The sequence below is a fragment of the Phyllobates terribilis genome, unplaced genomic scaffold, assembly GCF_046119375.1.
Source record: "Phyllobates terribilis strain yellow unplaced genomic scaffold, ASM4611937v1 Scaffold_236__1_contigs__length_3049075, whole genome shotgun sequence".
NCBI lineage: Eukaryota > Metazoa > Chordata > Amphibia > Anura > Dendrobatidae > Phyllobates > Phyllobates terribilis.
The window spans coordinates 2,145,227-2,169,831 of NW_027362996.1; the positions used below are offsets into that span (position 1 = coordinate 2,145,227).

Genomic DNA, 24,605 nt, shown 5'->3' on the forward strand with positions numbered 1-24,605 from the left:
ATAAACAGACATATTAGGCAAGCATTTTGGAGCTTTCACCTAAATAACTACAGGTGGTGAGATAAGCTGCACAATATAATTGACCTTTCAGTATATTGTTGCACACACACCATCTATTTAGCAAATGCCCTTGTTATCAACAGCAGCCTTTTAAACTCACCTGAGCTAACAGGTATGTGCGCTGGTTACTCTGCTGCGCTTAAAATTTCTTTTTTGGTTTGCTACAATGCCTTTTCTGAAACGTTGTCTCCTTCTGCTGGAACACTGACTTCTTTCATTTAATGCCTGCAGACTATAAAAGAGAACCCAACCCAAAAAGTTTGGTTGATTAGTCTGTGGCATTCTGTTAAACTGTTGCTTATGGCGGTCTCTGTGAGCTTCTCAGCGACATTCAGCCAGCCAGGTATCCTGCCTGCAGTAGATGGAATGTGGCAATGGAACGCTGGCTGCGCGTGTCATAATAGGCTCTGAGCCTTTATATACCTGTGCACAGCAGCAGCCACCTTCAGTCTGCTGCTGGACAGCCAGCAGCAGCAGCAGCAGGAGAGGTATGTAATCAGGAGCCCTCCTGCTAAGGGTAGACAGCTGCTCGTTCCACCCCACCCCCCGCCTTAATTGGTTCTCCTCCCTTCCAACGGTGTTGAGGTGGGTGGGAACAGCAGGGGGTGAAGGTGCTGTGTTTAAAGAGGTGGAGTTATGCAGATCTAAAACGCGTGGATTGCAGCAGCAGCAAGCCGAAAAGTGCAGGCATGTAAGGGATCTAGAGGTTGACAACATGTCTTCTTAACGGGAGTCCAGGAGCTCATCTCCACAAATGGACTTTTCAGGATCCTTGGGTGGCTCCGTAGTTTGAAACCAATTCTGGTTATCGCTTCTCGGCCTTTTGGCTAAGATCAAGTGTAGTATCTGTTCTTATCAGTTTAATATCTGATACGTCCCCTATCTGGGGACCATATATTAAATGGATTTTTAGAACAGGGAGATGGAAAAAGAGCTTGCTCTGTCCACTCCACGCATTGACCTGGTATTGCAGTATCTCCAGGACCGGTGCACCCCTTCTATAATGCAGTTTCTAAAATCAGAAAGAATTGAATTCAATGTTTTTTGTTCATTTTGCTTGTTTGTCGGATTTGGGGATGGACTCTTTGGCTTTGCTTTTCTTCTCCTCATTGGATTTTTCATGTTCAAAGTTGCAGAAGCCAGATTACAAGCTCATTTTGGTTCAACTTCAGCAACTGTGCATTGCATTGCCATGTAATGTGATGCAATGCTATCTTTCTAGCTCTCCCTTTTTACTTCCTTTTGGATAAACAGACATATTAGGCAAGCATTTTGGAGCTTTCACCTAAATAACTACAGGTGGTGAGATAAGCTGCACAATATAATTGACCTTTCAGTATATTGTTGCACACACACCATCTATTTAGCAAATGCCCTTGTTATCAACAGCAGCCTTTTAAACTCACCTGAGCTAACAGGTATGTGCGCTGGTTACTCTGCTGCGCTTAAAATTTCTTTTTTGGTTTGCTACAATGCCTTTTCTGAAACGTTGTCTCCTTCTGCTGGAACACTGACTTCTTTCATTTAATGCCTGCAGACTATAAAAGAGAACCCAACCCAAAAAGTTTGGTTGATTAGTCTGTGGCATTCTGTTAAACTGTTGCTTATGGCGGTCTCTGTGAGCTTCTCAGCGACATTCAGCCAGCCAGGTATCCTGCCTGCAGTAGATGGAATGTGGCAATGGAACGCTGGCTGCGCGTGTCATAATAGGCTCTGAGCCTTTATATACCTGTGCACAGCAGCAGCCACCTTCAGTCTGCTGCTGGACAGCCAGCAGCAGCAGCAGCAGGAGAGGTATGTAATCAGGAGCCCTCCTGCTAAGGGTAGACAGCTGCTCGTTCCACCCCACCCCCCGCCTTAATTGGTTCTCCTCCCTTCCAACGGTGTTGAGGCGGGTGGGAACAGCAGGGGGTGAAGGTGCTGTGTTTAAAGAGGTAGAGTTATGCAGATCTAAAACGCGTGGATTGCAGCAGCAGCAAGCCGAAAAGTGCAGGCATGTAAGGGATCTAGAGGTTGACAACATGTCTTCTTAACGGGAGTCCAGGAGCTCATCTCCACAAATGGACTTTTCAGGATCCTTGGGTGGCTCCGTAGTTTGAAACCAATTCTGGTTATCGCTTCTCGGCCTTTTGGCTAAGATCAAGTGTAGTATCTGTTCTTATCAGTTTAATATCTGATACGTCCCCTATCTGGGGACCATATATTAAATGGATTTTTAGAACAGGGAGATGGAAAAAGAGCTTGCTCTGTCCACTCCACGCATTGACCTGGTATTGCAGTATCTCCAGGACCGGTGCACCCCTTCTTTAATGCAGTTTCTAAAATCAGAAAGAATTGAATTCAATGTTTTTTGTTCATTTTGCTTGTTTGTCGGATTTGGGGATGGACTCTTTGGCTTTGCTTTTCTTCTCCTCATTGGATTTTTCATGTTCAAAGTTGCAGAAGCCAGATTACAAGCTCATTTTGGTTCAACTTCAGCAACTGTGCATTGCATTGCCATGTAATGTGATGCAATGCTATCTTTCTAGCTCTCCCTTTTTACTTCCTTTTGGATAAACAGACATATTAGGCAAGCATTTTGGAGCTTTCACCTAAATAACTACAGGTGGTGAGATAAGCTGCACAATATAATTGACCTTTCAGTATATTGTTGCACACACACCATCTATTTAGCAAATGCCCTTGTTATCAACAGCAGCCTTTTAAACTCACCTGAGCTAACAGGTATGTGCGCTGGTTACTCTGCTGCGCTTAAAATTTCTTTTTTGGTTTGCTACAATGCCTTTTCTGAAACGTTGTCTCCTTCTGCTGGAACACTGACTCCTTTCATTTAATGCCTGCAGACTATAAAAGAGAACCCAACCCAAAAAGTTTGGTTGATTAGTCTGTGGCATTCTGTTAAACTGTTGCTTATGGCGGTCTCTGTGAGCTTCTCAGCGACATTCAGCCAGCCAGGTATCCTGCCTGCAGTAGATGGAATGTGGCAATGGAACGCTGGCTGCGCGTGTCATAATAGGCTCTGAGCCTTTATATACCTGTGCACAGCAGCAGCCACCTTCAGTCTGCTGCTGGACAGCCAGCAGCAGCAGCAGCAGGAGAGGTATGTAATCAGGAGCCCTCCTGCTAAGGGTAGACAGCTGCTCGTTCCACCCCACCCCCCGCCTTAATTGGTTCTCCTCCCTTCCAACGGTGTTGAGGCGGGTGGGAACAGCAGGGGGTGAAGGTGCTGTGTTTAAAGAGGTGGAGTTATGCAGATCTAAAACGCGTGGATTGCAGCAGCAGCAAGCCGAAAAGTGCAGGCATGTAAGGGATCTAGAGGTTGACAACATGTCTTCTTAACGGGAGTCCAGGAGCTCATCTCCACAAATGGACTTTTCAGGATCCTTGGGTGGCTCCGTAGTTTGAAACCAATTCTGGTTATCGCTTCTCGGCCTTTTGGCTAAGATCAAGTGTAGTATCTGTTCTTATCAGTTTAATATCTGATACGTCCCCTATCTGAGGACCATATATTAAATGGATTTTTAGAACAGGGAGATGGAAAAAGAGCTTGCTCTGTCCACTCCACGCATTGACCTGGTATTGCAGTATCTCCAGGACCGGTGCACCCCTTCTTTAATGCAGTTTCTAAAATCAGAAAGAATTGAATTCAATGTTTTTTGTTCATTTTGCTTGTTTGTCGGATTTGGGGATGGACTCTTTGGCTTTGCTTTTCTTCTCCTCATTGGATTTTTCATGTTCAAAGTTGCAGAAGCCAGATTACAAGCTCATTTTGGTTCAACTTCAGCAACTGTGCATTGCATTGCCATGTAATGTGATGCAATGCTATCTTTCTAGCTCTCCCTTTTTACTTCCTTTTGGATAAACAGACATATTAGGCAAGCATTTTGGAGCTTTCACCTAAATAACTACAGGTGGTGAGATAAGCTGCACAATATAATTGACCTTTCAGGATATTGTTGCACACACACCATCTATTTAGCAAATGCCCTTGTTATCAACAGCAGCCTTTTAAACTCACCTGAGCTAACAGGTATGTGCGCTGGTTACTCTGCTGCGCTTAAAATTTCTTTTTTGGTTTGCTACAATGCCTTTTCTGAAACGTTGTCTCCTTCTGCTGGAACACTGACTTCTTTCATTTAATGCCTGCAGACTATAAAAGAGAACCCAACCCAAAAAGTTTGGTTGATTAGTCTGTGGCATTCTGTTAAACTGTTGCTTATGGCGGTCTCTGTGAGCTTCTCAGCGACATTCAGCCAGCCAGGTATCCTGCCTGCAGTAGATGGAATGTGGCAATGGAACGCTGGCTGCGCGTGTCATAATAGGCTCTGAGCCTTTATATACCTGTGCACAGCAGCAGCCACCTTCAGTCTGCTGCTGGACAGCCAGCAGCAGCAGCAGCAGGAGAGGTATGTAATCAGGAGCCCTCCTGCTAAGGGTAGACAGCTGCTCGTTCCACCCCACCCCCCGCCTTAATTGGTTCTCCTCCCTTCCAACGGTGTTGAGGCGGGTGGGAACAGCAGGGGGTGAAGGTGCTGTGTTTAAAGAGGTGGAGTTATGCAGATCTAAAACGCGTGGATTGCAGCAGCAGCAAGCCGAAAAGTGCAGGCATGTAAGGGATCTAGAGGTTGACAACATGTCTTCTTAACGGGAGTCCAGGAGCTCATCTCCACAAATGGACTTTTCAGGATCCTTGGGTGGCTCCGTAGTTTGAAACCAATTCTGGTTATCGCTTCTCGGCCTTTTGGCTAAGATCAAGTGTAGTATCTGTTCTTATCAGTTTAATATCTGATACGTCCCCTATCTGGGGACCATATATTAAATGGATTTTTAGAACAGGGAGATGGAAAAAGAGCTTGCTCTGTCCACTCCACGCATTGACCTGGTATTGCAGTATCTCCAGGACCGGTGCACCCCTTCTTTAATGCAGTTTCTAAAATCAGAAAGAATTGAATTCAATGTTTTTTGTTCATTTTGCTTGTTTGTCGGATTTGGGGATGGACTCTTTGGCTTTGCTTTTCTTCTCCTCATTGGATTTTTCATGTTCAAAGTTGCAGAAGCCAGATTACAAGCTCATTTTGGTTCAACTTCAGCAACTGTGCATTGCATTGCCATGTAATGTGATGCAATGCTATCTTTCTAGCTCTCCCTTTTTACTTCCTTTTGGATAAACAGACATATTAGGCAAGCATTTTGGAGCTTTCACCTAAATAACTACAGGTGGTGAGATAAGCTGCACAATATAATTGACCTTTCAGTATATTGTTGCACACACACCATCTATTTAGCAAATGCCCTTGTTATCAACAGCAGCCTTTTAAACTCACCTGAGCTAACAGGTATGTGCGCTGGTTACTCTGCTGCGCTTAAAATTTCTTTTTTGGTTTGCTACAATGCCTTTTCTGAAACGTTGTCTCCTTCTGCTGGAACACTGACTTCTTTCATTTAATGCCTGCAGACTATAAAAGAGAACCCAACCCAAAAAGTTTGGTTGATTAGTCTGTGGCATTCTGTTAAACTGTTGCTTATGGCGGTCTCTGTGACCTTCTCAGCGACATTCAGCCAGCCAGGTATCCTGCCTGCAGTAGATGGAATGTGGCAATGGAACGCTGGCTGCGCGTGTCATAATAGGCTCTGAGCCTTTATATACCTGTGCACAGCAGCAGCCACCTTCAGTCTGCTGCTGGACAGCCAGCAGCAGCAGCAGCAGGAGAGGTATGTAATCAGGAGCCCTCCTGCTAAGGGTAGACAGCTGCTCGTTCCACCCCACCCCCCGCCTTAATTGGTTCTCCTCCCTTCCAACGGTGTTGAGGCGGGTGGGAACAGCAGGGGGTGAAGGTGCTGTGTTTAAAGAGGTGGAGTTATGCAGATCTAAAACGCGTGGATTGCAGCAGCAGCAAGCCGAAAAGTGCAGGCATGTAAGGGATCTAGCGGTTGACAACATGTCTTCTTAACGGGAGTCCAGGAGCTCATCTCCACAAATGGACTTTTTAGGATCCTTGGGTGGCTCCGTAGTTTGAAACCAATTCTGGTTATCGCTTCTCGGCCTTTTGGCTACGACCAAGTGTTGTTGCTGGAAGACTCCAAAGCCTATCGCATCCTCGGCCTTGAGGCATCGGCAGTTCTACTGTCTTAAGCCTCCTGCTGCTATAGGGGGTGTGCGTGCTGAAGAGAACCAAGAAGGCGATCGACTTATCTGAATATGGCGATGGCGACATCGGCTACTCTCCGTTCTGCTGGAGCTGGCGACTTGAAGATCAAGAACTCTTTCAAGATTGAAGTTGAAGAGCGAGCCCGTGACAAGTTCTCCCTGTCTTTCTTCGTGAGGAAGGTCCTGCTTGAGATCCTGCAGGTGAAAAGGGAGAACATTCTGGCACTTCAAGATGCTCCTGGACGCTTTGTGCTTACCCTGACCTCTGAAGTGGCATCTCAGAATTTTTACCATCAGATCAAGCTGAGACTTCAGGAGGAAGATCTTAAAGGACTGTGTTTTGTGACCCTCTGCCTGGCAGAAGAGAAGTCTGTGGGGGTTCATATGAGCAATCCGCATGTCTCTGAAAAGGATGTGGCTGCGTTTCTGCATAACTATTGCTCTGAGGTCCACTTTTCTCACAAAATCAAGAACTCTGAGAGGTTGTGGACCGGAAAATACAAGTTCATCGTGAAGCTGAGAGAAGGTTTGGGAATTGGTGGACTCATTCATCCGCCTCAGAGCTTCCTGATTGGCAGAGAGAGAGGAAGACTCTTCTATCCAGGGATGCCTATCTTCTGCAGAAAATGTATGGACTTTGGGCATTCCTTTGAGAGCTGCAAGGAGGAGAACGCTCTTTGCAAGAAGTGCTATCAAAAAGGACATGTCACTCTGAACTGCCCAAATCAGATGATCTGTAATATCTGCCGTATCCCTGGGCACTCTTTTCGGGATTGTCCGTTGAGAAAAAAGACCTTCAGCTATGCAGATGCAGCTCGGGGGGGAGCCCCTCCGAAGCGGTCCAGTCCTGAAGAACAAACAGACAAATCCAAGGACCCTCCCGGGAACCCTTCTGGGGATCCGCCCAAGGACACTGCTGGGGACCCGCCTGGGGATAGCATTGTTCTCAAGGATTGGTCGGAGAGTCCAGATGGTCATGTGGTGGAGGAGAATCCAGCTGAGTCTGAAGTGGAGATGGGAGAGGAGTCTTCTAAGGAGGCTGGTGGTGAGGAGGAGGAGGAGGAGATTAACATTGACGTGGAGGTTTTGAGGAAAAGGAAAAAGGAGAAGTCGAGTTTGTTTAAGGGAGAGAGCGCCAGCAAAAGACCTGCTGGGCGTTTGAAAATAGTCCTCCCTAATTACTCACCTAAACCGATCATCTCAGTTCCTAAACCTGTAAACCCATCTGATCCGGTGAACATCGAGGAATTCTCAGACACGGACGTTTCTGCGGGTCCCTCTACCCCGGTCGGATTCATGTCAGATACGGACTCAAGCTCTGTTTAAATGATTTATGGCTACACTCAAAATTGCCTCACTAAATGTGAGGAGTTTAAAGGGCTCTGTCAAGAGAGCTGCTTTATTTTCTTACCTGATGACTTTAGATGCTGATATTTTTTTACTTCAAGAATGCGGCATTGACCATGACCCTAACTATAACAAACTAAGGGAAGATTGGGCGAACGGACCTTCCATCTGGTCCGGTGAAAATGGATCGCGTGCTACTGGTGTTGGCGTCCTGTTTAAAAACAAAGACTTTAAGGTTACCTCGTTCACTGAAGTTGAACCTGGACGTGCACTAGTTGTTAATGTGAGTTACTGTGGATCCGAGTTCAAGCTGATTAATGTTTATGCATCTCCGATTAAAGAGGAAAGATCCAGTTTATTAGATATCATCAAACTCTTTATACCTGGTCCTACACCAACTGTGGTTGGCGGTGACTTCAATTGTATCCGGTCTGATGAAAATAGGACATCAGGTACTAGAAGGAAAGACAAAACTGAGATGCAGTTAAAAAATCTAATCGGCGATACTTGCCTGAATGATGTCTGGAGAGTAAAGAATACCTCTGAACCAGGATACACTTGGGAGAACAATCTTCTAAAATCAAGAATTGACTTTGTTCTGACATCACAGAGTTTTAAAGTGAATAAAGTGGATCTAACAGGTAACATCTTTTCTGACCACAAAACGTTAATTACTCACTTGGAATTGCCCAGTCTAGAGAAAGGGCGAGGTGTCTGGAAGTTGAACACTCTGCTGCTGGAAGATGAAAGTATAAAAGAGGAATTTTTGAAATTTTATAAAAAACTACAGGGGAAAAAACATTATTACAAAAGAATTCTAGAATGGTGGGAGTATGTGAAGTCTCAAATTAGACATTTTTTTCTCTTAGCTGGCAAAAGGAAGGCCAGACAGAATCAGAAATGGTTTAAAGACCTGAATACAAAACTGCAAACAGGTTACAAACTCAGAAATGCAGGGATAGATATGGAGGATGTTATTTTACAAGTCAAAGAAGACATTAAAAAAGCAATTGAACAGAAAGGCAAAGAAATAATTTTCAACGCCAAGGTAGAACATATGGAAAAAAATGAAACATGTTCCAGGTTCTTTTTCAAAAAATCTTTAGAACGCAAAGAATTAATTAAAGAACTTGATGGTGAAACAACTAAAGATGGACTGTTGGACAAAGCGCAAACTTTTTATCAAAATCTTTTTAGCGAAAAGAAAATTGACGCTGATTTTTTACCTGATGCTCTTAATTCATTGCAGAATCACCTTGAAAAGCAAGATCAAGAGTTGTTGATTGAAGATATCTGTGAAGAAGAACTGCTAAGTGCAATCAAAAGCTTTTCTAGAGGAAAAACACCGGGTACTGACGGACTACAAATTGAATTTTATCTTACTTTTTGGGAGATTTTAAAAGACGACCTGTTTGAGATTTTTAAAGCTGTCTTTTTATGTGACAAATTGCCTGAATCTTGGAGAAGTGGTGTGGTCACCCTGCTTTTTAAAAAAGGAGATAAGACTAATCTAGAGAACTGGAGACCAATCACGTTACTCAACGTAGATTATAAAATTATGGCAAAAATCATGGTGAACAGAATGAAGAAGGTGATAGAGAAGGTCGTGCATCCTGATCAGGTATGTGGTGTGCCTGGTCGTACAATTGCAGAAAACTTGAATATTATACGGGACGCAATTTGGTATCAGCAAGAGAGGAAGCAAAAGCTAGCTCTTCTGTCCCTTGATTTCCAGAAAGCGTACGACAGAGTCTCTCATAAGTACCTGTATTCTGTGTTAAAGAAAATGAAATTCCCGGATGTTTTTATTAAGCACATTGCACTTTTATATGATGGAAGTTTTAGCAGGATTTTAATTAATGGTTTTTTATCTTCAGAAGTTGTTCTAAAGTCGGGCGTCAAACAAGGATGCCCACTTTCGCCTCTGCTCTTTATCTGCGCAATCGAGCCTCTACTGGCAATGTTGAGGAAAGATAAGATGGTGAAAGGTGTACCCATACCAGGTGGAAATGGACTAAGTACTAAGTCACTGGGGTACATGGATGACATCACGATCCTGTGCGACTCAGAACAATCGCTGAGAAGAGCAGTAAGAACTACTGATTTTTTCTGTTTAGCATCTGCCTTCAAACTGAACTTGGAGAAGAGCGAATGTCTTGGATTCGGTGATTGGTCAGATGCGCAGATTCCTCAACTTAAAATAAGAAGTGATAAGATCAAAATTTTAGGTGTTGTGTTTACAAAAAAGAATGATGGAGAAGAAAGTTGGCAGTTGGTGAAGGAGAAAATGCAAAAGAAGATAAGTTTATGGAAACTCAGAAAATTATCAATGGAAGGTAAAAACTTGATCATTAAGTCTTTGTTGTTGCCGATAATGTTGTTTTTAAGTATGGTGTACCCCCCGAATGAGAACACAGTAAAGTTTCTCCAGAGACAAATTTTTCTTTTTCTGTGGGGATCAAAAATGGAGAAGGTTCGAAGAGAGACAATGTACAAGCAGCATAAATATGGTGGAAAGAATATCCCAAATATCAAAAAATTTTTGTACCTAAAGTTCTTTAGTTTTTGCTTCAAAATGACCAATCTAAGAACTCATTGGTCTTTCTACTTAAGATATGCAGCTGGAGATATCTTTAGGAAAAGAAAGTGGATAACATTGCCCCCAAATTCTCCTGTCCTAATTACACCGCCAAAACAATATGTCTTACTAGAAAAAACAATTAGACTTTATAACTTACCTGAAGTAGATGTGGAGATGCTGTCAAATTCAAGAAGACTGGCTCTAGAGACAAAGAGAAAAGAAACGATGACAGCAGTGGCAAACTTTACATACACTAAAAGTGGAAGAATTTGGAGAATGACTTATGCACCTTATCTAACAAATGAATATAAAGACTTGGCATGGGCAATAGTGCAAGAATGTGTTCCTGTTAGATTTTTTCAACACAGAAGGGGATTGTGCAATACTGCAAGATGCCCTAGAACAGGCTGTGTTAGAGAGGAAACAGTTTTACACACCTTTTGGAACTGTTTTTATGCCCAAAATGTCTGGAAAGAAGTTGGAAGTCTCTTAAAGTTTGTTACTGGTCTTAAGTTTTTAAATCACGAAGTAGTTTTATATGGAAATTTTACATGTCAATCAAAAGAAAAAGAAAGAGTCATTTGGATAATGATAAATGGAATAAAGAATGCGCTATGGAAAGTCCGAAACATATTGCTTTTTAAAAGAGATTTTATAAGTGAAAGTGAATGCATAAAATTAGCACTAAGTGAAATATATATTTATTACCTGTTAGATCTGAAGAGAATTGGGAAAAAAAGAGCCAAGAGTCTATGGAACTTTCATCTGTGGAACCTTGTAGCATGAACAGATTATAAGGCAAGAGAAATATTAGAAGAGAAATAACAACTGAAATATAAGAACAAAATGAAAAAGAAAAAAATCTGTTCTTATCAGTTTAATATCTGATACGTCCCCTATCTGGGGACCATATATTAAATGGATTTTTAGAACAGGGAGATGGAAAAAGAGCTTGCTCTGTCCACTCCACGCATTGACCTGGTATTGCAGTATCTCCAGGACCGGTGCACCCCTTCTTTAATGCAGTTTCTAAAATCAGAAAGAATTGAATTCAATGTTTTTTGTTCATTTTGCTTGTTTGTCGGATTTGGGGATGGACTCTTTGGCTTTGCTTTTCTTCTCCTCATTGGATTTTTCATGTTCAAAGTTGCAGAAGCCAGATTACAAGCTCATTTTGGTTCAACTTCAGCAACTGTGCATTGCATTGCCATGTAATGTGATGCAATGCTATCTTTCTAGCTCTCCCTTTTTACTTCCTTTTGGATAAACAGACATATTAGGCAAGCATTTTGGAGCTTTCACCTAAATAACTACAGGTGGTGAGATAAGCTGCACAATATAATTGACCTTTCAGTATATTGTTGCACACACACCATCTATTTAGCAAATGCCCTTGTTATCAACAGCAGCCTTTTAAACTCACCTGAGCTAACAGGTATGTGCGCTGGTTACTCTGCTGCGCTTAAAATTTCTTTTTTGGTTTGCTACAATGCCTTTTCTGAAACGTTGTCTCCTTCTGCTGGAACACTGACTTCTTTCATTTAATGCCTGCAGACTATAAAAGAGAACCCAACCCAAAAAGTTTGGTTGATTAGTATGTGGCATTCTGTTAAACTGTTGCTTATGGCGGTCTCTGTGAGCTTCTCAGCGACATTCAGCCAGCCAGGTATCCTGCCTGCAGTAGATGGAATGTGGCAATGGAACGCTGGCTGCGCGTGTCATAATAGGCTCTGAGCCTTTATATACCTGTGCACAGCAGCAGCCACCTTCAGTCTGCTGCTGGACAGCCAGCAGCAGCAGCAGCAGGAGAGGTATGTAATCAGGAGCCCTCCTGCTAAGGGTAGACAGCTGCTCGTTCCACCCCACCCCCCGCCTTAATTGGTTCTCCTCCCTTCCAACGGTGTTGAGGCGGGTGGGAACAGCAGGGGGTGAAGGTGCTGTGTTTAAAGAGGTGGAGTTATGCAGATCTAAAACGCGTGGATTGCAGCAGCAGCAAGCCGAAAAGTGCAGGCATGTAAGGGATCTAGAGGTTGACAACATGTCTTCTTAACGGGAGTCCAGGAGCTCATCTCCACAAATGGACTTTTCAGGATCCTTGGGTGGCTCCGTAGTTTGAAACCAATTCTGGTTATCGCTTCTCGGCCTTTTGGCTAAGATCAAGTGTAGTATCTGTTCTTATCAGTTTAATATCTGATACGTCCCCTATCTGGGGACCATATATTAAATGGATTTTTAGAACAGGGAGATGGAAAAAGAGCTTGCTCTGTCCACTCCACGCATTGACCTGGTATTGCAGTATCTCCAGGACCGGTGCACCCCTTCTTTAATGCAGTTTCTAAAATCAGAAAGAATTGAATTCAATGTTTTTTGTTCATTTTGCTTGTTTGTCGGATTTGGGGATGGACTCTTTGGCTTTGCTTTTCTTCTCCTCATTGGATTTTTCATGTTCAAAGTTGCAGAAGCCAGATTACAAGCTCATTTTGGTTCAACTTCAGCAACTGTGCATTGCATTGCCATGTAATGTGATGCAATGCTATCTTTCTAGCTCTCCCTTTTTACTTCCTTTTGGATAAACAGACATATTAGGCAAGCATTTTGGAGCTTTCACCTAAATAACTACAGGTGGTGAGATAAGCTGCACAATATAATTGACCTTTCAGTATATTGTTGCACACACACCATCTATTTAGCAAATGCCCTTGTTATCAACAGCAGCCTTTTAAACTCACCTGAGCTAACAGGTATGTGCGCTGGTTACTCTGCTGCGCTTAAAATTTCTTTTTTGGTTTGCTACAATGCCTTTTCTGAAACGTTGTCTCCTTCTGCTGGAACACTGACTTCTTTCATTTAATGCCTGCAGACTATAAAAGAGAACCCAACCCAAAAAGTTTGGTTGATTAGTCTGTGGCATTCTGTTAAACTGTTGCTTATGGCGGTCTCTGTGAGCTTCTCAGCGACATTCAGCCAGCCAGGTATCCTGCCTGCAGTAGATGGAATGTGGCAATGGAACGCTGGCTGCGCGTGTCATAATAGGCTCTGAGCCTTTATATACCTGTGCACAGCAGCAGCCACCTTCAGTCTGCTGCTGGACAGCCAGCAGCAGCAGCAGCAGGAGAGGTATGTAATCAGGAGCCCTCCTGCTAAGGGTAGACAGCTGCTCGTTCCACCCCACCCCCCGCCTTAATTGGTTCTCCTCCCTTCCAACGGTGTTGAGGCGGGTGGGAACAGCAGGGGGTGAAGGTGCTGTGTTTAAAGAGGTGGAGTTATGCAGATCTAAAACGCGTGGATTGCAGCAGCAGCAAGCCGAAAAGTGCAGGCATGTAAGGGATCTAGAGGTTGACAACATGTCTTCTTAACGGGAGTCCAGGAGCTCATCTCCACAAATGGACTTTTCAGGATCCTTGGGTGGCTCCGTAGTTTGAAACCAATTCTGGTTATCGCTTCTCGGCCTTTTGGCTAAGATCAAGTGTAGTATCTGTTCTTATCAGTTTAATATCTGATACGTCCCCTATCTGGGGACCATATATTAAATGGATTTTTAGAACAGGGAGATGGAAAAAGAGCTTGCTCTGTCCACTCCACGCATTGACCTGGTATTGCAGTATCTCCAGGACCGGTGCACCCCTTCTTTAATGCAGTTTCTAAAATCAGAAAGAATTGAATTCAATGTTTTTTGTTCATTTTGCTTGTTTGTCGGATTTGGGGATGGACTCTTTGGCTTTGCTTTTCTTCTCCTCATTGGATTTTTCATGTTCAAAGTTGCAGAAGCCAGATTACAAGCTCATTTTGGTTCAACTTCAGCAACTGTGCATTGCATTGCCATGTAATGTGATGCAATGCTATCTTTCTAGCTCTCCCTTTTTACTTCCTTTTGGATAAACAGACATATTAGGCAAGCATTTTGGAGCTTTCACCTAAATAACTACAGGTGGTGAGATAAGCTGCACAATATAATTGACCTTTCAGTATATTGTTGCACACACACCATCTATTTAGCAAATGCCCTTGTTATCAACAGCAGCCTTTTAAACTCACCTGAGCTAACAGGTATGTGCGCTGGTTACTCTGCTGCGCTTAAAATTTCTTTTTTGGTTTGCTACAATGCCTTTTCTGAAACGTTGTCTCCTTCTGCTGGAACACTGACTTCTTTCATTTAATGCCTGCAGACTATAAAAGAGAACCCAACCCAAAAAGTTTGGTTGATTAGTCTGTGGCATTCTGTTAAACTGTTGCTTATGGCGGTCTCTGTGAGCTTCTCAGCGACATTCAGCCAGCCAGGTATCCTGCCTGCAGTAGATGGAATGTGGCAATGGAACGCTGGCTGCGCGTGTCATAATAGGCTCTGAGCCTTTATATACCTGTGCACAGCAGCAGCCACCTTCAGTCTGCTGCTGGACAGCCAGCAGCAGCAGCAGCAGGAGAGGTATGTAATCAGGAGCCCTCCTGCTAAGGGTAGACAGCTGCTCGTTCCACCCCACCCCCCGCCTTAATTGGTTCTCCTCCCTTCCAACGGTGTTGAGGCGGGTGGGAACAGCAGGGGGTGAAGGTGCTGTGTTTAAAGAGGTGGAGTTATGCAGATCTAAAACGCGTGGATTGCAGCAGCAGCAAGCCGAAAAGTGCAGGCATGTAAGGGATCTAGAGGTTGACAACATGTCTTCTTAACGGGAGTCCAGGAGCTCATCTCCACAAATGGACTTTTCAGGATCCTTGGGTGGCTCCGTAGTTTGAAACCAATTCTGGTTATCGCTTCTCGGCCTTTTGGCTAAGATCAAGTGTAGTATCTGTTCTTATCAGTTTAATATCTGATACGTCCCCTATCTGGGGACCATATATTAAATGGATTTTTAGAACAGGGAGATGGAAAAAGAGCTTGCTCTGTCCACTCCACGCATTGACCTGGTATTGCAGTATCTCCAGGACCGGTGCACCCCTTCTTTAATGCAGTTTCTAAAATCAGAAAGAATTGAATTCAATGTTTTTTGTTCATTTTGCTTGTTTGTCGGATTTGGGGATGGACTCTTTGGCTTTGCTTTTCTTCTCCTCATTGGATTTTTCATGTTCAAAGTTGCAGAAGCCAGATTACAAGCTCATTTTGGTTCAACTTCAGCAACTGTGCATTGCATTGCCATGTAATGTGATGCAATGCTATCTTTCTAGCTCTCCCTTTTTACTTCCTTTTGGATAAACAGACATATTAGGCAAGCATTTTGGAGCTTTCACCTAAATAACTACAGGTGGTGAGATAAGCTGCACAATATAATTGACCTTTCAGTATATTGTTGCACACACACCATCTATTTAGCAAATGCCCTTGTTATCAACAGCAGCCTTTTAAACTCACCTGAGCTAACAGGTATGTGCGCTGGTTACTCTGCTGCGCTTAAAATTTCTTTTTTGGTTTGCTACAATGCCTTTTCTGAAACGTTGTCTCCTTCTGCTGGAACACTGACTTCTTTCATTTAATGCCTGCAGACTATAAAAGAGAACCCAACCCAAAAAGTTTGGTTGATTAGTCTGTGGCATTCTGTTAAACTGTTGCTTATGGCGGTCTCTGTGAGCTTCTCAGCGACATTCAGCCAGCCAGGTATCCTGCCTGCAGTAGATGGAATGTGGCAATGGAACGCTGGCTGCGCGTGTCATAATAGGCTCTGAGCCTTTATATACCTGTGCACAGCAGCAGCCACCTTCAGTCTGCTGCTGGACAGCCAGCAGCAGCAGCAGCAGGAGAGGTATGTAATCAGGAGCCCTCCTGCTAAGGGTAGACAGCTGCTCGTTCCACCCCACCCCCCGCCTTAATTGGTTCTCCTCCCTTCCAACGGTGTTGAGGCGGGTGGGAACAGCAGGGGGTGAAGGTGCTGTGTTTAAAGAGGTGGAGTTATGCAGATCTAAAACGCGTGGATTGCAGCAGCAGCAAGCCGAAAAGTGCAGGCATGTAAGGGATCTAGAGGTTGACAACATGTCTTCTTAACGGGAGTCCAGGAGCTCATCTCCACAAATGGACTTTTCAGGATCCTTGGGTGGCTCCGTAGTTTGAAACCAATTCTGGTTATCGCTTCTCGGCCTTTTGGCTAAGATCAAGTGTAGTATCTTTTGAAAAGGCAGTTTTGTCCTTGGGCTGCCCTAGTAAATTGATGCATATTACACACTGGTTTGGTGCACTTGTTAGTACGCCAGGTGGCTCATAGAGTTATCTGATGGAAAACATGGCCTTCCAGGATCGAAGTCACTAGGCTGGGTAAGTGTGAGGGCTTTGGAGCAATGTGCCCCAGGAGTAGGCGCCCTGGTGGGAGTCCAAGCTTACTGGGACTGGGAACCCCAGAAAGACTTGGCTTCGTAGCACGCCGCACCTTTGCCAATCATACTTTCTGAGCAACCCCCCCTATTCCTGGCCTCCGGGCTAGGAAGGGGAATTTTTGTAAACCCGGTCGGAGGTCCGGTCAGCTTTGGGCTGAGAAACCAACACAGGCTCCAGCTCCACTAGGGTGGCAGCCTAGATGGAAGCTGGGAGCACGAAAACGGCTCTTCTCCGGCTTCGGCTAGGGAGAGCATCGGAGATCCCTGACCCTCGCTGTGGCCTTCTGGCTCGGAGGGATGGGGATGGTTTATTGGGAACCCTCTCCTCCGGGAAGGGTCCACATGAATCCTCACCTCGTGCGCTGTTTTGGTGTGACTTCGGTCACATTTTTCAGTGCCTTGGATGCAGCTTCAATCAAAAAATCTGTTCTTATCAGTTTAATATCTGATACGTCCCCTATCTGGGGACCATATATTAAATGGATTTTTAGAACAGGGAGATGGAAAAAGAGCTTGCTCTGTCCACTCCACGCATTGACCTGGTATTGCAGTATCTCCAGGACCGGTGCACCCCTTCTTTAATGCAGTTTCTAAAATCAGAAAGAATTGAATTCAATGTTTTTTGTTCATTTTGCTTGTTTGTCGGATTTGGGGATGGACTCTTTGGCTTTGCTTTTCTTCTCCTCATTGGATTTTTCATGTTCAAAGTTGCAGAAGCCAGATTACAAGCTCATTTTGGTTCAACTTCAGCAACTGTGCATTGCATTGCCATGTAATGTGATGCAATGCTATCTTTCTAGCTCTCCCTTTTTACTTCCTTTTGGATAAACAGACATATTAGGCAAGCATTTTGGAGCTTTCACCTAAATAACTACAGGTGGTGAGATAAGCTGCACAATATAATTGACCTTTCAGTATATTGTTGCACACACACCATCTATTTAGCAAATGCCCTTGTTATCAACAGCAGCCTTTTAAACTCACCTGAGCTAACAGGTATGTGCGCTGGTTACTCTGCTGCGCTTAAAATTTCTTTTTTGGTTTGCTACAATGCCTTTTCTGAAACGTTGTCTCCTTCTGCTGGAACACTGACTTCTTTCATTTAATGCCTGCAGACTATAAAAGAGAACCCAACCCAAAAAGTTTGGTTGATTAGTCTGTGGCATTCTGTTAAACTGTTGCTTATGGCGGTCTCTGTGAGCTTCTCAGCGACATTCAGCCAGCCAGGTATCCTGCCTGCAGTAGATGGAATGTGGCAATGGAACGCTGGCTGCGCATGTCATAATAGGCTCTGAGCCTTTATATACCTGTGCACAGCAGCAGCCACCTTCAGTCTGCTGCTGGACAGCCAGCAGCAGCAGCAGCAGCAGGAGAGGTATGTAATCAGGAGCCCTCCTGCTAAGGGTAGACAGCTGCTCGTTCCACCCCACCCCCCGCCTTAATTGGTTCTCCTCCCTTCCAACGGTGTTGAGGTGGGTGGGAACAGCAGGGGGTGAAGGTGCTGTGTTTAAAGAGGTGGAGTTATGCAGATCTAAAACGCGTGGATTGCAGCAGCAGCAAGCCGAAAAGTGCAGGCATGTAAGGGATCTAGAGGTTGACAACATGTCTTCTTAACGGGAGTCCAGGAGCTCATCTCCACAAATGGACTTTTCAGGATCCTTGGGTGGCTCCGTAGTTTGAAACCAATTCTGGTTATCGCTTCTCGGCCTTTTGGCTAAGATCAAGTGTAGTATCTTTTGAAAAGGCAGTTTTGTCCTTGGGCTGCCCTAGTAAATTGATGCATATTACACACTGGTTTGGTGCACTTGTTAGTACGCCAGGTGGCTCATAGAGTTATCTGATGGAAAACATGGCCCTCCAGGATCGAAGTCACTAGGCTGGGTAAGTGTGAGGGCTTTGGAGCAATGTGCCCCAGGAGTAGGCGCCCTGGTGGGAGTCCAAGCTTACTGGGACTGGGAACCCCAGAAAGACTTGGCTTCGTAGCACGCCGCACCTTTGCCAATCATACTTTCTGAGCAACCCCCCCTATTCCTGGCCTCCGGGCTAGGAAGGGGAATTTTTATAAACCCGGTCGGAGGTCCGGTCAGCTTTGGGCTGAGAAACCAACACAGGCTCCAGCTCCACTAGGGTGGCAGCCTAGATGGAAGCTGGGAGCACGAAAACGGCTCTTCTCCGGCTTCGGCTAGGGAGAGCATCGGAGATCCCTGACCCTCGCTGTGGCCTTCTGGCTCGGAGGGATGGGGATGGTTTATTGGGAACCCTCTCCTCCGGGAAGGGTCCACATGAATCCTCACCTCGTGCGCTGTTTTGGTGTGACTTCGGTCACATTTTTCAGTGCCTTGGATGCAGCTTCAATCAAAAAATCTGTTCTTATCAGTTTAATATCTGATACGTCCCCTATCTGGGGACCATATATTAAATGGATTTTTAGAACAGGGAGATGGAAAAAGAGCTTGCTCTGTCCACTCCACGCATTGACCTGGTATTGCAGTATCTCCAGGACCGGTGCACCCCTTCTTTAATGCAGTTTCTAAAATCAGAAAGAATTGAATTCAATGTTTTTTGTTCATTTTGCTTGTTTGTTGGATTTGGGGATGGACTCTTTGGCTTTGCTTTTCTTCTCCTCATTGGATTTTTCATGTTCAAAGTTGCAGAAGCCAGATTACAAGCTCATTTTGGTTCAACTTCAGCAACTGTGCATTGCATTGCCATGTAATGTGATGCAATGCTATCTTTCTAGCTCTCCCTTTTTACTTCCTTTTGGATAAACAGACATATTAGGCAAGCATTTTGGAGCTTTCACCTAAATAACTACAGGTGGTGAGATAAGCTGCACAATATAATTGACCTTTCAGTATATTGTTGCACACACACCATCTATTTAGCAAATGCCCTTGTTATCAACAGCAGCCTTTTAAACTCACCTGAGCTAACAGGTATGTGCGCTGGTTACTCTGCTGCGCTTAAAATTTCTTTTTTGGTTTGCTACAATGCCTTTTCTGAAACGTTGTCTCCTTCTGCTGGAACACTGACTTCTTTCATTTAATGCCTGCAGACTATAAAAGAGAACCCAACCCAAAAAGTTTGGTTGATTAGTCTGTGGCATTCTGTTAAACTGTTGCTTATGGCGGTCTCTGTGAGCTTCTCAGCGACATTCAGCCAGCCAGGTATCCTGCCTGCAGTAGATGGAATGTGGCAATGGAACGCTGGCTGCGCATGTCATAATAGGCTCTGAGCCTTTATATACCTGTGCACAGCAGCAGCCACCTTCAGTCTGCTGCTGGACAGCCAGCAGCAGCAGCAGCAGGAGAGGTATGTAATCAGGAGCCCTCCTGCTAAGGGTAGACAGCTGCTCGTTCCACCCCACCCCCCGCCTTAATTGGTTCTCCTCCCTTCCAACGGTGTTGAGGTGGGTGGGAACAGCAGGGGGTGAAGGTGCTGTGTTTAAAGAGGTGGAGTTATGCAGATCTAAAACGCGTGGATTGCAGCAGCAGCAAGCCGAAAAGTGCAGGCATGTAAGGGATCTAGAGGTTGACAACATGTCTTCTTAACGGGAGTCCAGGAGCTCATCTCCACAAATGGACTTTTCAGGATCCTTGGGTGGCTCCGTAGTTTGAAACCAATTCTGGTTATCGCTTCTCGGCCTTTTGGCTAAGATCAAGTGTAGTATCTTTTGAAAAGGCAGTTTTGTCCTTGGGCTGCCCTAGTAAATTGATGCATATTACACACTGGTTTGGTGCACTTGTTAGTACGCCAGGTGGCTCATAGAGTTATCTGATGGAAAACATGGCCCTCCAGGATCGAAGTCACTAGGCTGGGTAAGTGTGAGGGCTTTGGAGCAATGTGCCCCAGGAGTAGGCGCCCTGGTGGGAGTCCAAGCTTACTGGGACTGGGAACCCCAGAAAGACTTGGCTTCGTAGCACGCCGCACCTTTGCCAATCATACTTTCTGAGCAACCCCCCCTATTCCTGGCCTCCGGGCTAGGAAGGGGAATTTTTATAAACCCGGTCGGAGGTCCGGTCAGCTTTGGGCTGAGAAACCAACACAGGCTCCAGCTCCACTAGGGTGGCAGCCTAGATGGAAGCTGGGAGCACGAAAACGGCTCTTCTCCGGCTTCGGCTAGGGAGAGCATCGGAGATCCCTGACCCTCGCTGTGGCCTTCTGGCTCGGAGGGATGGGGATGGTTTATTGGGAACCCTCTCCTCCGGGAAGGGTCCACATGAATCCTCACCTCGTGCGCTGTTTTGGTGTGACTTCGGTCACATTTTTCAGTGCCTTGGATGCAGCTTCAATCAAAAAATCTGTTCTTATCAGTTTAATATCTGATACGTCCCCTATCTGGGGACCATATATTAAATGGATTTTTAGAACAGGGAGATGGAAAAAGAGCTTGCTCTGTCCACTCCACGCATTGACCTGGTATTGCAGTATCTCCAGGACCGGTGCACCCCTTCTTTAATGCAGTTTCTAAAATCAGAAAGAATTGAATTCAATGTTTTTTGTTCATTTTGCTTGTTTGTTGGATTTGGGGATGGACTCTTTGGCTTTGCTTTTCTTCTCCTCATTGGATTTTTCATGTTCAAAGTTGCAGAAGCCAGATTACAAGCTCATTTTGGTTCAACTTCAGCAACTGTGCATTGCATTGCCATGTAATGTGATGCAATGCTATCTTTCTAGCTCTCCCTTTTTACTTCCTTTTGGATAAACAGACATATTAGGCAAGCATTTTGGAGCTTTCACCTAAATAACTACAGGTGGTGAGATAAGCTGCACAATATAATTGACCTTTCAGTATATTGTTGCACACACACCATCTATTTAGCAAATGCCCTTGTTATCAACAGCAGCCTTTTAAACTCACCTGAGCTAACAGGTATGTGCGCTGGTTACTCTGCTGCGCTTAAAATGTCTTTTTTGGTTTGCTACAATGCCTTTTCTGAAACGTTGTCTCCTTCTGCTGGAACACTGACTTCTTTCATTTAATGCCTGCAGACTATAAAAGAGAACCCAACCCAAAAAGTTTGGTTGATTAGTCTGTGGCATTCTGTTAAACTGTTGCTTATGGCGGTCTCTGTGAGCTTCTCAGCGACATTCAGCCAGCCAGGTATCCTGCCTGCAGTAGATGGAATGTGGCAATGGAACGCTGGCTGCGCGTGTCATAATAGGCTCTGAGCCTTTATATACCTGTGCACAGCAGCAGCCACCTTCAGTCTGCTGCTGGACAGCCAGCAGCAGCAGCAGCAGGAGAGGTATGTAATCAGGAGCCCTCCTGCTAAGGGTAGACAGCTGCTCGTTCCACCCCACCCCCCGCCTTAATTGGTTCTCCTCCCTTCCAACGGTGTTGAGGCGGGTGGGAACAGCAGGGGGTGAAGGTGCTGTGTTTAAAGAGGTGGAGTTATGCAGATCTAAAACGCGTGGATTGCAGCAGCAGCAAGCCGAAAAGTGCAGGCATGTAAGGGATCTAGAGGTTGACAACATGTCTTCTTAACGGGAGTCCAGGAGCTCATCTCCACAAATGGACTTTTCAGGATCCTTGGGTGGCTCCGTAGTTTGAAACCAATTCTGGTTATCGCTTCTCGGCCTTTTGGCTAAGATCAAGTGTAGTATCTGTTCTTATCAGTTTAATATCTGATACGTCCCCTATCTGGGGACCATATATTAAATGGATTTTTAGAACAGGGAGATGGAAAAAGAGCTTGCTCTGTCCACTCCACGCATTGACCTGGTATTGCAGTATCTCCAGGACCGGTGCACCCCTTCTTTAATGCAGTTTCTAAAATCAGAAAGAATTGAATTCAATGTTTTTTGTTCATTTTGCTTGTTTGTCGGATTTGGGGATGGACTCTTTGGCTTTGCTTTTCTTCTCCTCATTGGATTTTTCATGTTCAAAGTTGCAGAAGCCAGATTACAAGCTCATTTTGGTTCAACTTCAGCAACTGTGCATTGCATTGCCATGTAATGTGATGCAATGCTATCTTTCTAGCTCTCCCTTTTTACTTCCTTTTGGATAAACAGACATATTAGGCAAGCATTTTGGAGCTTTCACCTAAATAACTACAGGTGGTGAGATAAGCTGCACAATATAATTGACCTTTCAGTATATTGTTGCACACACACCATCTATTTAGCAAATGCCCTTGTTATCAACAGCAGCCTTTTAAACTCACCTGAGCTAACAGGTATGTGCGCTGGTTACTCTGCTGCGCTTAAAATTTCTTTTTTGGTTTGCTACAATGCCTTTTCTGAAACGTTGTCTCCTTCTGCTGGAACACTGACTTCTTTCATTTAATGCCTGCAGACTATAAAAGAGAACCCAACCCAAAAAGTTTGGTTGATTAGTCTGTGGCATTCTGTTAAACTGTTGCTTATGGCGGTCTCTGTGAGCTTCTCAGCGACATTCAGCCAGCCAGGTATCCTGCCTGCAGTAGATGGAATGTGGCAATGGAACGCTGGCTGCGCGTGTCATAATAGGCTCTGAGCCTTTATATACCTGTGCACAGCAGCAGCCACCTTCAGTCTGCTGCTGGACAGCCAGCAGCAGCAGCAGCAGGAGAGGTATGTAATCAGGAGCCCTCCTGCTAAGGGTAGACAGCTGCTCGTTCCACCCCACCCCCCGCCTTAATTGGTTCTCCTCCCTTCCAACGGTGTTGAGGCGGGTGGGAACAGCAGGGGGTGAAGGTGCTGTGTTTAAAGAGGTAGAGTTATGCAGATCTAAAACGCGTGGATTGCAGCAGCAGCAAGCCGAAAAGTGCAGGCATGTAAGGGATCTAGAGGTTGACAACATGTCTTCTTAACGGGAGTCCAGGAGCTCATCTCCACAAATGGACTTTTCAGGATCCTTGGGTGGCTCCGTAGTTTGAAACCAATTCTGGTTATCGCTTCTCGGCCTTTTGGCTAAGATCAAGTGTAGTATCTGTTCTTATCAGTTTAATATCTGATACGTCCCCTATCTGGGGACCATATATTAAATGGATTTTTAGAACAGGGAGATGGAAAAAGAGCTTGCTCTGTCCACTCCACGCATTGACCTGGTATTGCAGTATCTCCAGGACCGGTGCACCCCTTCTTTAATGCAGTTTCTAAAATCAGAAAGAATTGAATTCAATGTTTTTTGTTCATTTTGCTTGTTTGTCGGATTTGGGGATGGACTCTTTGGCTTTGCTTTTCTTCTCCTCATTGGATTTTTCATGTTCAAAGTTGCAGAAGCCAGATTACAAGCTCATTTTGGTTCAACTTCAGCAACTGTGCATTGCATTGCCATGTAATGTGATGCAATGCTATCTTTCTAGCTCTCCCTTTTTACTTCCTTTTGGATAAACAGACATATTAGGCAAGCATTTTGGAGCTTTCACCTAAATAACTACAGGTGGTGAGATAAGCTGCACAATATAATTGACCTTTCAGTATATTGTTGCACACACACCATCTATTTAGCAAATGCCCTTGTTATCAACAGCAGCCTTTTAAACTCACCTGAGCTAACAGGTATGTGCGCTGGTTACTCTGCTGCGCTTAAAATTTCTTTTTTGGTTTGCTACAATGCCTTTTCTGAAACGTTGTCTCCTTCTGCTGGAACACTGACTTCTTTCATTTAATGCCTGCAGACTATAAAAGAGAACCCAACCCAAAAAGTTTGGTTGATTAGTCTGTGGCATTCTGTTAAACTGTTGCTTATGGCGGTCTCTGTGAGCTTCTCAGCGACATTCAGCCAGCCAGGTATCCTGCCTGCAGTAGATGGAATGTGGCAATGGAACGCTGGCTGCGCGTGTCATAATAGGCTCTGAGCCTTTATATACCTGTGCACAGCAGCAGCCACCTTCAGTCTGCTGCTGGACAGCCAGCAGCAGCAGCAGCAGGAGAGGTATGTAATCAGGAGCCCTCCTGCTAAGGGTAGACAGCTGCTCGTTCCACCCCACCCCCCGCCTTAATTGGTTCTCCTCCCTTCCAACGGTGTTGAGGCGGGTGGGAACAGCAGGGGGTGAAGGTGCTGTGTTTAAAGAGGTGGAGTTATGCAGATCTAAAACGCGTGGATTGCAGCAGCAGCAAGCCGAAAAGTGCAGGCATGTAAGGGATCTAGAGGTTGACAACATGTCTTCTTAACGGGAGTCCAGGAGCTCATCTCCACAAATGGACTTTTCAGGATCCTTGGGTGGCTCCGTAGTTTGAAACCAATTC

The 24,605-nt window shown here is 44.8% G+C and overlaps 13 non-coding genes and 3 pseudogenes across 13 annotated transcripts; all 16 read left to right on the forward strand.

Moving 5' to 3' along the window:
* Window positions 1–867: 867 nt before the first annotated feature.
* LOC141215802 (U2 spliceosomal RNA) lies at window positions 868–1,058 on the forward strand. The gene has a single exon (XR_012284855.1). It is a non-coding gene; the product is annotated as a U2 spliceosomal RNA (small nuclear RNA).
* A 1,115-nt stretch (window positions 1,059–2,173) lies between these two features.
* LOC141215803 (U2 spliceosomal RNA) lies at window positions 2,174–2,364 on the forward strand. The gene has a single exon (XR_012284856.1). It is a non-coding gene; the product is annotated as a U2 spliceosomal RNA (small nuclear RNA).
* A 1,115-nt stretch (window positions 2,365–3,479) lies between these two features.
* Window positions 3,480–3,670, forward strand: LOC141216560 (U2 spliceosomal RNA). The gene has a single exon (XR_012285588.1). It is a non-coding gene; the product is annotated as a U2 spliceosomal RNA (small nuclear RNA).
* Window positions 3,671–4,785: 1,115 nt separating this feature from the next.
* LOC141215804 (U2 spliceosomal RNA) lies at window positions 4,786–4,976 on the forward strand. Its single transcript, XR_012284857.1, has one exon. It is a non-coding gene; the product is annotated as a U2 spliceosomal RNA (small nuclear RNA).
* Window positions 4,977–10,969: 5,993 nt separating this feature from the next.
* On the forward strand, window positions 10,970–11,151 carry LOC141216818 (U2 spliceosomal RNA). The gene has a single exon (XR_012285816.1). It is a non-coding gene; the product is annotated as a U2 spliceosomal RNA (small nuclear RNA).
* A 1,115-nt stretch (window positions 11,152–12,266) lies between these two features.
* On the forward strand, window positions 12,267–12,457 carry LOC141215805 (U2 spliceosomal RNA). The gene has a single exon (XR_012284858.1). It is a non-coding gene; the product is annotated as a U2 spliceosomal RNA (small nuclear RNA).
* A 1,115-nt stretch (window positions 12,458–13,572) lies between these two features.
* On the forward strand, window positions 13,573–13,763 carry LOC141215807 (U2 spliceosomal RNA). Its single transcript, XR_012284860.1, has one exon. It is a non-coding gene; the product is annotated as a U2 spliceosomal RNA (small nuclear RNA).
* A 1,115-nt stretch (window positions 13,764–14,878) lies between these two features.
* On the forward strand, window positions 14,879–15,069 carry LOC141215808 (U2 spliceosomal RNA). Its single transcript, XR_012284861.1, has one exon. It is a non-coding gene; the product is annotated as a U2 spliceosomal RNA (small nuclear RNA).
* A 1,115-nt stretch (window positions 15,070–16,184) lies between these two features.
* On the forward strand, window positions 16,185–16,300 carry LOC141216922 (U2 spliceosomal RNA; annotated as a pseudogene).
* A 524-nt stretch (window positions 16,301–16,824) lies between these two features.
* Window positions 16,825–17,006, forward strand: LOC141216714 (U2 spliceosomal RNA). The gene has a single exon (XR_012285736.1). It is a non-coding gene; the product is annotated as a U2 spliceosomal RNA (small nuclear RNA).
* Window positions 17,007–18,124: 1,118 nt separating this feature from the next.
* On the forward strand, window positions 18,125–18,240 carry LOC141216914 (U2 spliceosomal RNA; annotated as a pseudogene).
* Window positions 18,241–18,764: 524 nt separating this feature from the next.
* LOC141216715 (U2 spliceosomal RNA) lies at window positions 18,765–18,946 on the forward strand. Its single transcript, XR_012285737.1, has one exon. It is a non-coding gene; the product is annotated as a U2 spliceosomal RNA (small nuclear RNA).
* A 1,115-nt stretch (window positions 18,947–20,061) lies between these two features.
* Window positions 20,062–20,177, forward strand: LOC141216915 (U2 spliceosomal RNA; annotated as a pseudogene).
* A 524-nt stretch (window positions 20,178–20,701) lies between these two features.
* LOC141216716 (U2 spliceosomal RNA) lies at window positions 20,702–20,883 on the forward strand. The gene has a single exon (XR_012285738.1). It is a non-coding gene; the product is annotated as a U2 spliceosomal RNA (small nuclear RNA).
* Window positions 20,884–21,998: 1,115 nt separating this feature from the next.
* Window positions 21,999–22,189, forward strand: LOC141215809 (U2 spliceosomal RNA). Its single transcript, XR_012284862.1, has one exon. It is a non-coding gene; the product is annotated as a U2 spliceosomal RNA (small nuclear RNA).
* Window positions 22,190–23,304: 1,115 nt separating this feature from the next.
* Window positions 23,305–23,495, forward strand: LOC141215810 (U2 spliceosomal RNA). The gene has a single exon (XR_012284863.1). It is a non-coding gene; the product is annotated as a U2 spliceosomal RNA (small nuclear RNA).
* The last annotated feature ends 1,110 nt before the right edge of the window (window positions 23,496–24,605 follow it).